Consider the following 12,175-nt stretch of genomic DNA (forward strand, 5'->3'; position numbering starts at 1 on the left):
TGCATGACTTCATGCAGCCTTAAATTCATATTAATGCTTGGAAATAAGGAATTTGAAACAATAGAGAAGGCCAAATACACATTCCTCCCCTCCCCCTCTGCAAAGCTGAGACATGTACTCCATGTGACCATGATTCATCTCCTCTTTGCCTTCCCCACCCCTACTTTGCTGTGTTCATCTGCATCTCCACTGGGGGGCCCACATTCAGTTGGGTACCTTGGATTAGCAATGGATTTATAAGAACCCTCATTTGCCGAAATGCTACATTTCTCAGAGTAATAAAACTAAACAAAGTCTATAATAGGTTTTATTCTTTTGAGTGGAGGGCGGGCGTTTACACCATGCTGCTACTTCGCAGGGTCTATTTATAATTCTTCATGCTGCAGTGCCATGGGAAATGTGTATTTTTTCTTCTCTCTAGGGTTTTCAGTGGTCGGATAGTCATGACAGTGCCTGGTTAATTAGCAGCTGGTCTGTCCATGTCCCCAGAGACTCATTCAGTCCCAGCCCAGCCACAGAATGTACAGCTTCAAACCAGGGAAGATGACTTTGATGTGTGACTGGTAAAATTCACAAGGGGGCGTGTTCGGGGATTCAGCTACAGTGTTTGCTCCAGGCACCAGACTGAGGGCCGATTGGCTCTTAATCAGAATCAGAAACAATTCACAGCAGTCCCTGCCTTCATACAAAGTCACTTCCATTGAACTGAGACAGAATCTTAGTAATCAGTGACAGCCAGGGATGGTAAGGCCTACTTTGCCTAACCTGGCCTATTGAATACAGATTTTTGTGACGGAAACCCCTTTCTTTGCTATGATCATCAGTTTCAACAGGGATATGTTATATTTTAGCATTAATTTTGTGTATCATGACATCAGCGAAAATTATTTAGTCATTTAGTGTAACTATATTTTCTCTGATAGAAAATCAGACTGAAGACCTGAGGTGGGGTAAATAGCCCCACCTCTCCCGTAAAACCAAGTTGGAAACTGGTCATGTTACAGGGAGCGCACACATGCACCTCACAGAAGGAAACAGAGCTAAATAAACAGGAAGTAAGCACGAGTAATACTGTTAAGGATTCATATTTTTTAAAGTCTTGACTCTCCAGGTGTTAGTTACGGTCCATTCTAAAAAACATGTTATTGTTTAATAATGATAGCCCTGGAGGTAAATACTAGCGAAGGTCTCAAGATAGCGCATATATATATATATATACACACACACACACACACACACATATTTATATATATGTATAAGACCAGATGTTTAACTCTTGTGTTAACTAACAGAGCACCACACTTCACTTATAAAATAGAATTTAGGAACTTAAAAATGCTTTGTATGACAATTGAACCCAATTTTAATTTGTACACACATACAAACACGTACAAATGGTATGGTCTTTATACTCACTCATGCAAGTGTATGTCTGTATCTGTCTAGCAGGAGTGTAAGTGTATGTCTGTATCTGTCTAGAAGGAGAAAGGCTTAATTGACTGTGATAGCTACTAATAATAATGGTGACTTACTGTCATCAGCAATAATGAAATGTCTCTGAATAGACATCTGAGTATATATTTTCTACATACTAAGAGGCACATCTTGTAAATAAAAGGGAAAAATTAGATCACTATATTTTATCAACCAGACATTGTACATCCCATACTTATTTTAGTATTTAAATTGCTGTTTCCAAATATATTCATTTTTTAAGCATATGGGATGAGATGCTATCTAGATACAATAGATTCTGGGGTTTTTTGACCTTGCCAGAACTATTTTCCTTGCATACACTAGTTCTTCAAACCATGCCATATCCAAAGAAGCCACTAGCAAGTAAATAAAATAGTGCCAATGTGATGTTAAATGTTTGGTACCAAAATATAAGTTGTGAGTGATAACACTATTGTCATTTTTCAAAAAACAGGGTTTTGCTAACTCTTCTTGCTCATCAGCATCAAGTACTGTGTCTAATCTTTGTCATACTATGACTTTCATCTATTTAATTCAAATGTACTAAGAATAGAAAATATTATCTTTCTCATCTCTTATATTTAATCACTAAATTTTCCTAGGATATGCAGCCAATGTAAGATTCAGGGCTGGAAATGTTAGCTCTGTCTGAGGTTTCTAAAATTATTCAAGAGCTTAATCATTCTATGACCTAAGAAGGTCATGCCCAGCTACCAGTATATGTATTACAGAAAGACAAGGGGTTGTAGTCACCATATCAATGATACAAGAATTCACAGTGCAGAAAATGAATTATGCCTCCTCTTAAGACAATAGCCATATCATGGAAACAGATTACCTACTTAACTATAATCAGCTTCACTAATCATGGAAGGTACAATTCCTATTAGCTCAAGTCACAACTTCCTTTAAGTAGTAATGTAAATCCAATTACATTGAGTTACTTTCACTTTTTTGGTGACTATTTCATTGTTTTCCACTGGAAGCTGTTTTGAATAAGGGGTGTGTAACTTCTTTATATGTTTGCATTATATTCTATATAATGATGTTAATTGACTTTACATATTGACAGGTTGCAGATTTTCTGCTCACTCAATAATTTCCTTGACTGTGTTGTTCTGGGAATAAGTTACACTAAAATATATAGGACTTGGTGGTCCCTATAATTGTGTTTAGATTGCACATGACATTCTTGAAAAAAGAAATATCTGTGATAACAGGAGTTGATGTTCACAGAGCTTTCTGAGCCTTTTTTAATGAAAATTTAAGCCCAATACAGTTCATCAGTGCCAGCAATTGTTTTTCTGTGTTTTGTAACCAAGCCTGTCTGTTCCCAAATGCCCCGAGGCAGAGCTGTTTACAAATAGTCAGAAATGAAGGCATTGTTTTGAAAAGTCAGCTTGCCTGAATCAAATACTTCTTTTATGCTTGAATAGCTAAATGGGTAAAAAGAGAGTTGACAGCAATAGTTGGAAACATCCTGAAAATGATTTGACCTTTTCATTAGGTGCTGGAAGTAAAAACAGAATAAACAGAAGACTTTTATTTAACCTTTTGAACAAAATCCTGCTTATAAGTCAGACACGTCTTGGGTATGTGCATGAGTTGCTGATGGCATAGAGGCTCGCTTGCTCCTTAAAGAACAAAATTGGAACACAAGGAAAGAAAACCTTTCTCTAGAACAAGTAAGCTCTATTTAAAAAGTGTAGGTCTCTATTTAAAGAGAGTAGGGACTGGCAAGGGCCTCTGTCATCTGGCCAGACAAGAGGATAATATGCAGAGACATTTAAATTCAGTGGGACAAACACTACCCTTTGTTGGCTCCCACACTCTCAGACACATACACAGAGCTTCCACTAAAGTTAGAGAACTGTATCTAATTTGGAATTCAGAAGATGGCCCAAAATAGTGTATTGTCATATTCAGATTTTATTCATGGTTTTCTAGGTTGGTGTATGTGACATCACTGCTCTAAAACCAGCCATTCATGGACATTGGTCACTATTCATCCACATGCCAAGGTGGGGGTGGGTTTAATAAAGAAATAAAGAATCTGTTTAGCATAAATTTGACAAGCCTTGAACAAAGTAAAAGGTTAGGGCTACATTTTGGAGTCAGATCTTCTTTATTCTAATCCTGCTCTCCATGTAAAGGATATTATAGCATTTGGGGTTTTTAAATTACAAAAATCCTGATGTTTATTGTAAAAAATTATCATATTAAGAATAAATGAAAAAACTGAAGCTCCCTTTCCACCTATATTTCCTTGAAGAGAACACTTTCAATAGTATGGTTCTTTCAAGTTTTTTCCTTTATGTTTACAAATATACAAATGTGATATTCTCTCCCCCCCCCTTTTTTAAACTTAGCAAAATATCAAGGCAGCTTTCTGTTGAAAGCTATAAATGTTCCAATTTATTTTAACATTTGCACATTTATCCCACAATGTTGGGTATTTAGTCTGTTTCCAATTTTTCTCTATTACCAAAAAAATTGCCCCAATGAATATTTGTGTTCGTGTTAATCAGTGAATGCTTGTGACCATGTGAGCTTTACTTTTTTTTTTTAAGTTCTGAATATTTGGAAAAATGTTGAATTCCCATGTCGCTAGATTCTTTCTTGCAACCCTAAAAATAATATAGGATTATTGATGTAGTTAAAATAATGAAAATGTTTATTGACTTTAGTATATCTAGGGCATTGTTGACCTTTTAAAAAATCCAAATCTAGTTATGAGTCAGTGGTATGAAAATAAAAATAGGAGAGAGTTTAAAATGATTTATGTTGAAGTATATTAACACCTAAAATAACCCCTCTGTGAAGAAATACTGCATGCTGTTTAATATTATTCCTATATTTCACAGAAACATTTCTATACCCCTTACCAAAATCACGGTCTATAATATTACCCTATTTTTTCACTGGATTTTTGGTTTTGGAATAAAAATAAATACTGATAATGTTACACTGTTTATAAAAGAGAAGAGATTAAGATGTGTTGAATTTAATCATTGTAGAGCCATTTGTGTTATTAGTCCCTTTGGGGAAAAGACAGAAGTGCAGCTATGCCCACCATTCGTTTCATGCATGTGTAGCCTAGAATTTGAAATACATTAAATATCAGAGCATATTTAAATTATACAGTTGAGATTATTCTTATGAATCGTAGCAATGTCTATATCTGCAGTGCTTATAAACTATATTTTATTACCCAGACTGAATATTGTAGCAAGAACTTTATTATTAATCACCATATGCATCTAAAAAAGACGACCATAGATTTTACAAAATCCAAGTTTGATTGCTTAAAAGTCTCCCTTTGTACCCATTGTGTACCTATTTCTATTATAACATGTATTTGGAAGAATACAGCTAGATCATGTCCAAAGAAAAGTAGTTAAATTGCAGGGAGTCCTGAAACCATGTCATAGGAAGAACTATAGAAGGATATGGAGGTATTTATTCTGTGAAGAAAGAACCATGTTATAAGCTATTTCAAGAGCTCTTGTGTGGAAAATAAGCTAAATTTATTCTATGTAGCTACACAGAGCAGAACTAAGACCAATGAGTCGATGTTGAAAGGGAAGCATTTTTCCTTTAGTCTAATCCTTATGGATATTTTCTGCTTATACAAGTAATGCATATTTATTGTATAAAATGAAAGTACTAAAATAAAATAGGATCACATTTGATCCTACCACCAAGAAATAAATTGGCATATTTTCTTTCAAGATTTTATATATGTACAGTTGTATTCAAATTAATTGAGTGTTCATTATTAGACTTCTAACAGTTATTAGGCTGTACAGGGAAGTAAAGGGAGCTAGTGTTTCATGGCAAAGTGAATAGTTATAAAATTTATTTTCACTCAAATATTCCTACTTAACCTCACTTTTTTTGTTTGTTTTCATAACTCACCCATTTAGTCAGTTTCCTTCTCAGTCAGCGTCCTGTTGGATTTTGGATACAATTTGGAAAGGACTCCTTTTAAAAATATAGTGCAAATGCAGTGCAAAGTCAAGTTATGTTTTTTGGAAAAGATTCTGGATTTTATTAACTTGCTGAGAGTGATGTTGAAAAACAGTTTGAACAGCAAAGCTCCTGAAATTCTGGTAGAATTTAACCTGTTGATTTTCTAAGAAGGGGAAACTTGCAATATTTGTGGCATGGAAAATGCTTAAAAAAAGAAGTGGAGGGTAGGGGTGGGGGGAGAGTAATTTGTATATTAGAAGAGTAGAAGACTCTTGGGGGAAAACTGATAAAGCCCTAGAATATTTTGGCAACCTGAAGACTGTGTTATGGAACTAACTTATTTTGCTGAGACATTTAAGCTCCAGACAGTTTATACTAAACCTGAGCATATGCATACCATATGACCCAGCATTATACCTTTATATACAAACCCTAGAGAAATATATACACCAAGATGTGTTTACCAAAACTACATGTACAGAAATGCTTATAGCATCCTATTAGTAATAGCCACAAGATGGAAACACACAATGTTCCTCAAAATTAGAATGGATAAATTGTGATATATTCTTATGATAGAACATCATACAGCAATGAAAATAAATGAGCTGCTATTGCATGCAATAATATTGATGAACCTCACAAATACCATGTTGAAAGAAAGAAGCAAGACACAAAAGTGCCTAGCGTATGATTTAATTTTATCAAGTTAAAAAATAGGCAAACCCCACGTATGATGTGAGAAGCCCAGCTAGTAGGTACTTAGAGGGGATTTGGGACAGAGAGGGCCATGGGGAAGGCTGCTGTGGTTTCAAAATGTTTTCTTTCTTGATATGGCTGGTTTCTTGGGTGTGTTTACTTTGTGTTAGTTTATTGAGATCTATACCTATGGTTTGCTCACTTTTTTTATGTGTATAGTATTAGAATAAAAATGTTTATATAAAAAAAGCTTTACCACCCCTTTCCCAAACACAATACCTAATTCACTATTTGTTCATTATAAGAAAGAGTTCAGAGTTGTAAGTATAACTAAAATATGTATTAAAACCAACTTATTTTTGCATTTTATTTAATTTTGAGTAAAGACCCCCCTACCTTTCCCTCCTCCTTATTATGGAATTTAATTTCACTAATGGTCTCTGGTATCTCAGATAATATAAATCTCCAATTTGTACCTCCAATATATTCAATATCATACTTCTTATGTATGTTTCACGTATCTTTCTGATTCCAGTTGAGGAAACACTTTTTTAACAAAGATGTTAACAAATGAAACAAGCATCTCAAAAGAATTTGTTCCCTTTATTGGAGACATTCAAGCTGAGGTTAGTGGTCACTTATTGAAGAAGTGAGGGGAATCAGACAGACACTCTACTGTCTGACAAATATTAGGCTTTTCAGAAATGTCTGTGGAATGAATTAATGTTTTTGGAAACCCTTCCAACTCTGATTGCCTAGGATATGTGAGCAAGTGAAGTCAACAAGAATATTGTGAAATTTTCCCTAATTGAGGCTAATTGGTGTGTTGATAGTGCCTGATTCTAATTATTGCATCTGCATCTATGGTTCCTGATTCAACTCCAGTGCTTTGATATTTATTCATCAACTGTGCCATTGTTTCAAAGACAAAAGATCGACACCATTCACATGAGTGGGAGCCTTTGCTTGGGGAAATGGTAGATGTCTCGAAAAATGGCTTTTTCCATGGTGGAAGAATGTTGAACAGAGCTTGTCTGCTTTAGTTTAATTCTCCATAACTTTTGCACAGTGTTAGTTACAGGGCAGACACCTTTACTACCCCCCCCTTGAATGACCCAAGTATTTTATGAGTATAACTGGTGAGTCCATCATTAGTATCATTCTTCACTTAGCCATGTGTGAATAAATTTGATTAGGACTTTTAAAAATTTATCTTTATTGTTGAAAGTATTACCAGTGTCTCCCTTTTTCGTCATTGACTCCATCTACCCAGCACCCACCCCCCACCCCCCACCCCAGGCCTTTACCACGCTATTGTGTGTGTCGGTGGGTTATGCAGATATGTATATAAATTCTTTGGTTAATCTCTCCCCACCACCCACCCCTGCCTTCCCTCTGAGATTCCTTAATCTGTTCCTACTTTTAAATAAGGTTAAGAAGTAAGTGTTTTCGTATTTAAAGAGTGTTTCTCTTCTGTCTTACTGAGCATGGGAGTCTTACATTGAATTGTACTGTCATTGTTTCTTTATATTTAAATATAACTAATAGCATTATTTAATATAAAACTTTTTATTCTATGCTGCTTTATGTTTTTGAGAAGAGGCAAGCTCTAGATTTTATATTTTGATTGGTCAGTTTCTTAATCAAAAGGAATGGAAGGATTCAGTTATGTACCTTTCACATTTACCCTTTGAGTGCAAAGCAACAAAACACACAAAATGATGGGGAAAGTATCAAGAAGTGGAAAGAAAGCAGGATTAGCCGAAGAACATATATGCATACATAACCCATAGACACACAACAGTTTTGTGATGGTCAGAGGGAAGGGGGGGGGGCTGGATGGAGGTGGCAAAGGGTGGGGGGAATGGGGACATCTGTAATAGTGTCAACAATAAAAATATAATTTAAAAAAAGAAAGAAAAGTAGAGCATAAATGTAATATGTGTTTCATGTGGATGTATGTTAATATGTGAGTTATGTATACATATGTGTATGTTGGGGTATATATATACACACACACACACACACACACATACATATATGTATATACTTATACAGATAGGTGTATAGACAGACAGATAGATATCCATAAATAATAGAGAATTCCACCTGACCAGGAGTATAGATCGTATACAACCCACATGTGGAGTTCCTAGACAAAAGACATCCCCTCTTTCCACATTATTTGTAACCACTGATTTATCTGGATATGGTAAACTTGGAAAAAAACATGTTTGCCATTCAGCCCTATTGGCATATTTGGTGACCTGTGTAATGTGGGGAGGCTTGGAGAATAGAAGACAGATTCTCAGAAGGACTTTGTGGGCCCTAGGAAAGAATTCATTCAAAGGCAAAAAGAAGTCTGGCTCAGTGGCCTGGGCTCAGGGAGGAGGTGAGCTCCAGGGGAATTGTGGATTTGGGAGCAGTGTGATTTCACAGAATCTACCCCAATCCAGCAATCCTACAGTAGATGCATATCCTGGGGTGTAAAGATCTGTGTGGAACCTAAAAGAGGTGCTTTGTAAAAGTACTGTGTCTCAAGCAACGTTGCTGTGGGATCCTTCTGAAGCCTGGAGTCAGCATCTGCTGTATCAGCCAGCAGCCTCGAGATGGTTGGGGTGGGGTGGGCCGCTGTGGAGCAGGCCAGCGAGTTACAGGACAGAGGCCAGCAGCTGAGCGAGGAGTGGTGACAAGGCATCAGGGACTCACCTTGATGCCTTGATGAGTCACGGGCTCAGCCCGGGTAGCAGATCAGTTACTGAGCATCGTGTAGCAATCTGTCCAGCACACGAGCTGGTCAAAAGAGCACAAAGAATATGGCCTGAGTGTAAAGCAGAAGGTGGCACTTGGAGCATTGGCCAGGCTAGACCTGTAAAAACCCATGCGATACTCTTACAAAGCAAACAGGAATATCAAGAAATGAGGCACAGAGGCCCATGTGACACAACTGGGGGTAACAAGCTAGAGCTCAGGCCTGATTTGTCAGGGCACCTTTGTGGGAAACCTGTCAGGGTAGGTAGGCCTGCCTTTTACACCTAGAGAGCATGTGAGTAGCCAGATGACTTATAGGTTGCCTCAATATATAATATAAATTTGGGTACACATAATGTAAACTTGGGACTCTTCATCAGGGAGAGCCAATAAAGAGTTATTCTTGTTTCCCAATGCAGGTTAAACATGATTTTACTTTTTTCTCATTACTGTGATACTTTTCACAAAATAACTTAGAAAGTACTAATTGAATAAATTTACATATTCCAATCAGACTTTTCCCTAGCATTGTCTCTACTCATAAGGTCAGGGTAAAAATTGCTTTTTTATATGTCTACTGTTTCAAAAAACTGGAGTTTAAATTTTACTTTTTACTTATTTGAGATAGTGATCGGCTTATTTCTTATGCATTTTCCACAGTGGATTATTCCTGATAGTATCCACCTGTTTCTAGGCTTAAAAATAATAGCTGTACTAAGGACAGCATCAGCATTGGTACGAGGGAATGTGTGCTAATTCTAGAGGTAAAATCCATTTGGTTAAACAGAGCAAGACTATACCTGAAAGACTGCTGCAAGCACGTAATGGTCTAAGACATAAATAGGTAAATATTTTTCTCCTTGACTGTGAAACCCACAGGATTGGAAGCAGCTGCCTGGAGTGCCGAGTTAAGAAAGAGGCTGAGGCTTGGTGGAAAGGAATTGGTGATGTTATCTGGGAGTGCTAACCTAGTGGCTGGGAGTTGTGGAGGCTTAAGTGCCACGTATATGCCAGTCCTGGTCTACGAGCTTTCCTTAACTAATTAGATTAACTGGCTCACTCTCACTATATAGAATAATTATTTTTGTGTTTACTTTTCATAATTTTTTCTACAGATATTTAAAGTAAATGTCAGTCTTGTATACAGCTATCAGGGACCAAATTTTCACCATGCGTGCGTAAGATCTAATTCAAACAATATACTTGCCCAAGCAACCTATGGCTGAAAACCAGAGTCGCATTTAAACTTGCCTACAAACAAAAGGAAGGGACTCATAACCTTGCATACATAGGAAATTGTTCCTTTTCAGTTCAATTGCAGAAATATTTATTTAGCGAGTGCCAAGATAGTCTCAGAATTAGATTATGCACTGAGAACCTCATAATCTAATATGAAAATAGGCATATTACTTAGAACTGTGATTGCCTATGTTAAAAAATACAGAATTACTAAAATTTTCTAAAGTCTTAATTATAGAATTATTAAGGGCCAGTTTAGATGCAGAAAAAAAAAAGTCTAGTTGTCTGATATATATGGCAATCTTATGAAAATACTGGAGATTTACAAAATCATATATATGATATATATATGTATATATGTATTTACTTTTGAGCTCAAAAATAATTCATCAAATTAATAATTTGATGAATTGCAGTTCTTCTTGGTCAATGTAATTAACCTTCTAATTTTAGGTGAGCCACTGCAATTTTGAAATTAAGGCTTTAGAAAATTTTATAATAGCAGTATTTTATATTTGGATAGTGCTTTACAATTTGCAAAGTGTTATGTTTTCATGTGCTTTACTTGATAATATAATAGGCCAGGCATTGCCTCCTCTTTCCATTTTAGGTAACTTTGGCTCAGTAAGTTTAAATTGGTGACTCAAGTTCATGAAGCCAGTAGAGTTGGAAGTCAATACAAGTATTTGGGCTTCTATTCCAAAATCCTTTCTTTGTTACATTAAGTTGAACATAATATATTCTAGAAAACAATTAAAGAATATGTCACTATAAGACAAAATAAAATTTTATTCATTTATTTTACTTATTACTCATTTGAAATCCTGTGGATACAGGAAACCTGCTTCATTAATGCCCTAATTAAACAGAATTGTCTTCTATCATATTATGCAGCTGTTATTTTCACTTATCCTTAAAAAGGTGGTTTTTGATAATTAGCTAATTATACAAGTTTTATTTAGCAATTCTGTTTATCTCATTACCAGGTTAAATATAACTATTTTTTTGTAACTGTATAAGGTAGAACATTATAAATTAATATCCTTGCGGATTTTGGTTCTTACTGACAACAAATATTTTAAAAATAAATATTTTCCTTACCTGAAAATGGGGGAAGGATGGCATCAGAATTTCCTTTCTTCTTAACTGATTTCTAATTAGTTGACCTGAGCACACAGGTCATACCTAATTCACGGCTATCCGTTGTCTGGATTTTTCCTTTTCTTTCTCTTCTTTTAAAACGGGGTGTCTATTGGCTTTATTCAAAGCCCAATATTTGGATAATAAAACAGAGTCAGGGACATGAAAATGAGTGTACGGAATACACCAGATCTCTTTTTGCTTATAAGAAACAATATTCTGCAGCTCGAGTATAGTCCTGTAATTAAAATAAAATAAAATAAAAAAGTTCCTGCTTTTTCACTTTAAGTTCAAGATAGTTTTATGTGTTTTTTTAAATCTTTTTTTTTCATTGCTTTTCAGAGAGAGAGAAACATGGATGTGAGAGAGACATGTCGATTGGTTGCCTCCTGCGTGAGCCCTGAGCCTGTAACCTCGCTATATGACCTTGGCCAGAATCGAACCCGGCACCTTTTAGTCCTCGGGCCAGTGCCCTAACCACTAAGCCAAACCGGTTGGGGAGTAAGATAGTTCTTTTTTTTAATGTTAAGTCTAATTTAATGAATCCTGTAAAACCTGAACTAGAAATACTTACACTTGTGATATCCTTGGCCCTTTTCCCCCATTTAATGTGAAATTTTACCCAGGGCATTGATTTCATTACATGATTAAAAATATCCTGGGCTATGAAAGCATGTAAATGAAATGAAAACAAACTAAAGAATTTTGGATGAGTGATTATATTCTCTTTTCTAAACCCAGAAGGGGAAATTCTGACAATGAAGATCTGTCAGCCAGGTCTGAGCTTTGTTAATAATCAGAATTTAAAAATACATTATAAATAAGTGTTTTCATTAACTCATTTTCCAAAGGATGGATCCAAGTACAGAATCCATTGCAGACCCAGAAGAGAGCACAA

The 12,175-nt window shown here is 35.7% G+C and overlaps 1 protein-coding gene across 8 annotated transcripts in view; it reads left to right on the top strand.

The window, feature by feature from the left end:
- HDAC9 (histone deacetylase 9) overlaps nt 1-12,175 on the top strand; it is a 696,981-nt gene that overhangs the window by 273,858 nt on the left and 410,948 nt on the right. The gene's annotated exons all lie outside the window — the stretch shown is intronic.

Source organism: Miniopterus schreibersii (assembly GCF_964146895.1).
Source record: "Miniopterus schreibersii genome assembly, chromosome: 9".
Classification (NCBI taxonomy): Eukaryota; Metazoa; Chordata; class Mammalia; order Chiroptera; family Miniopteridae; genus Miniopterus; species Miniopterus schreibersii.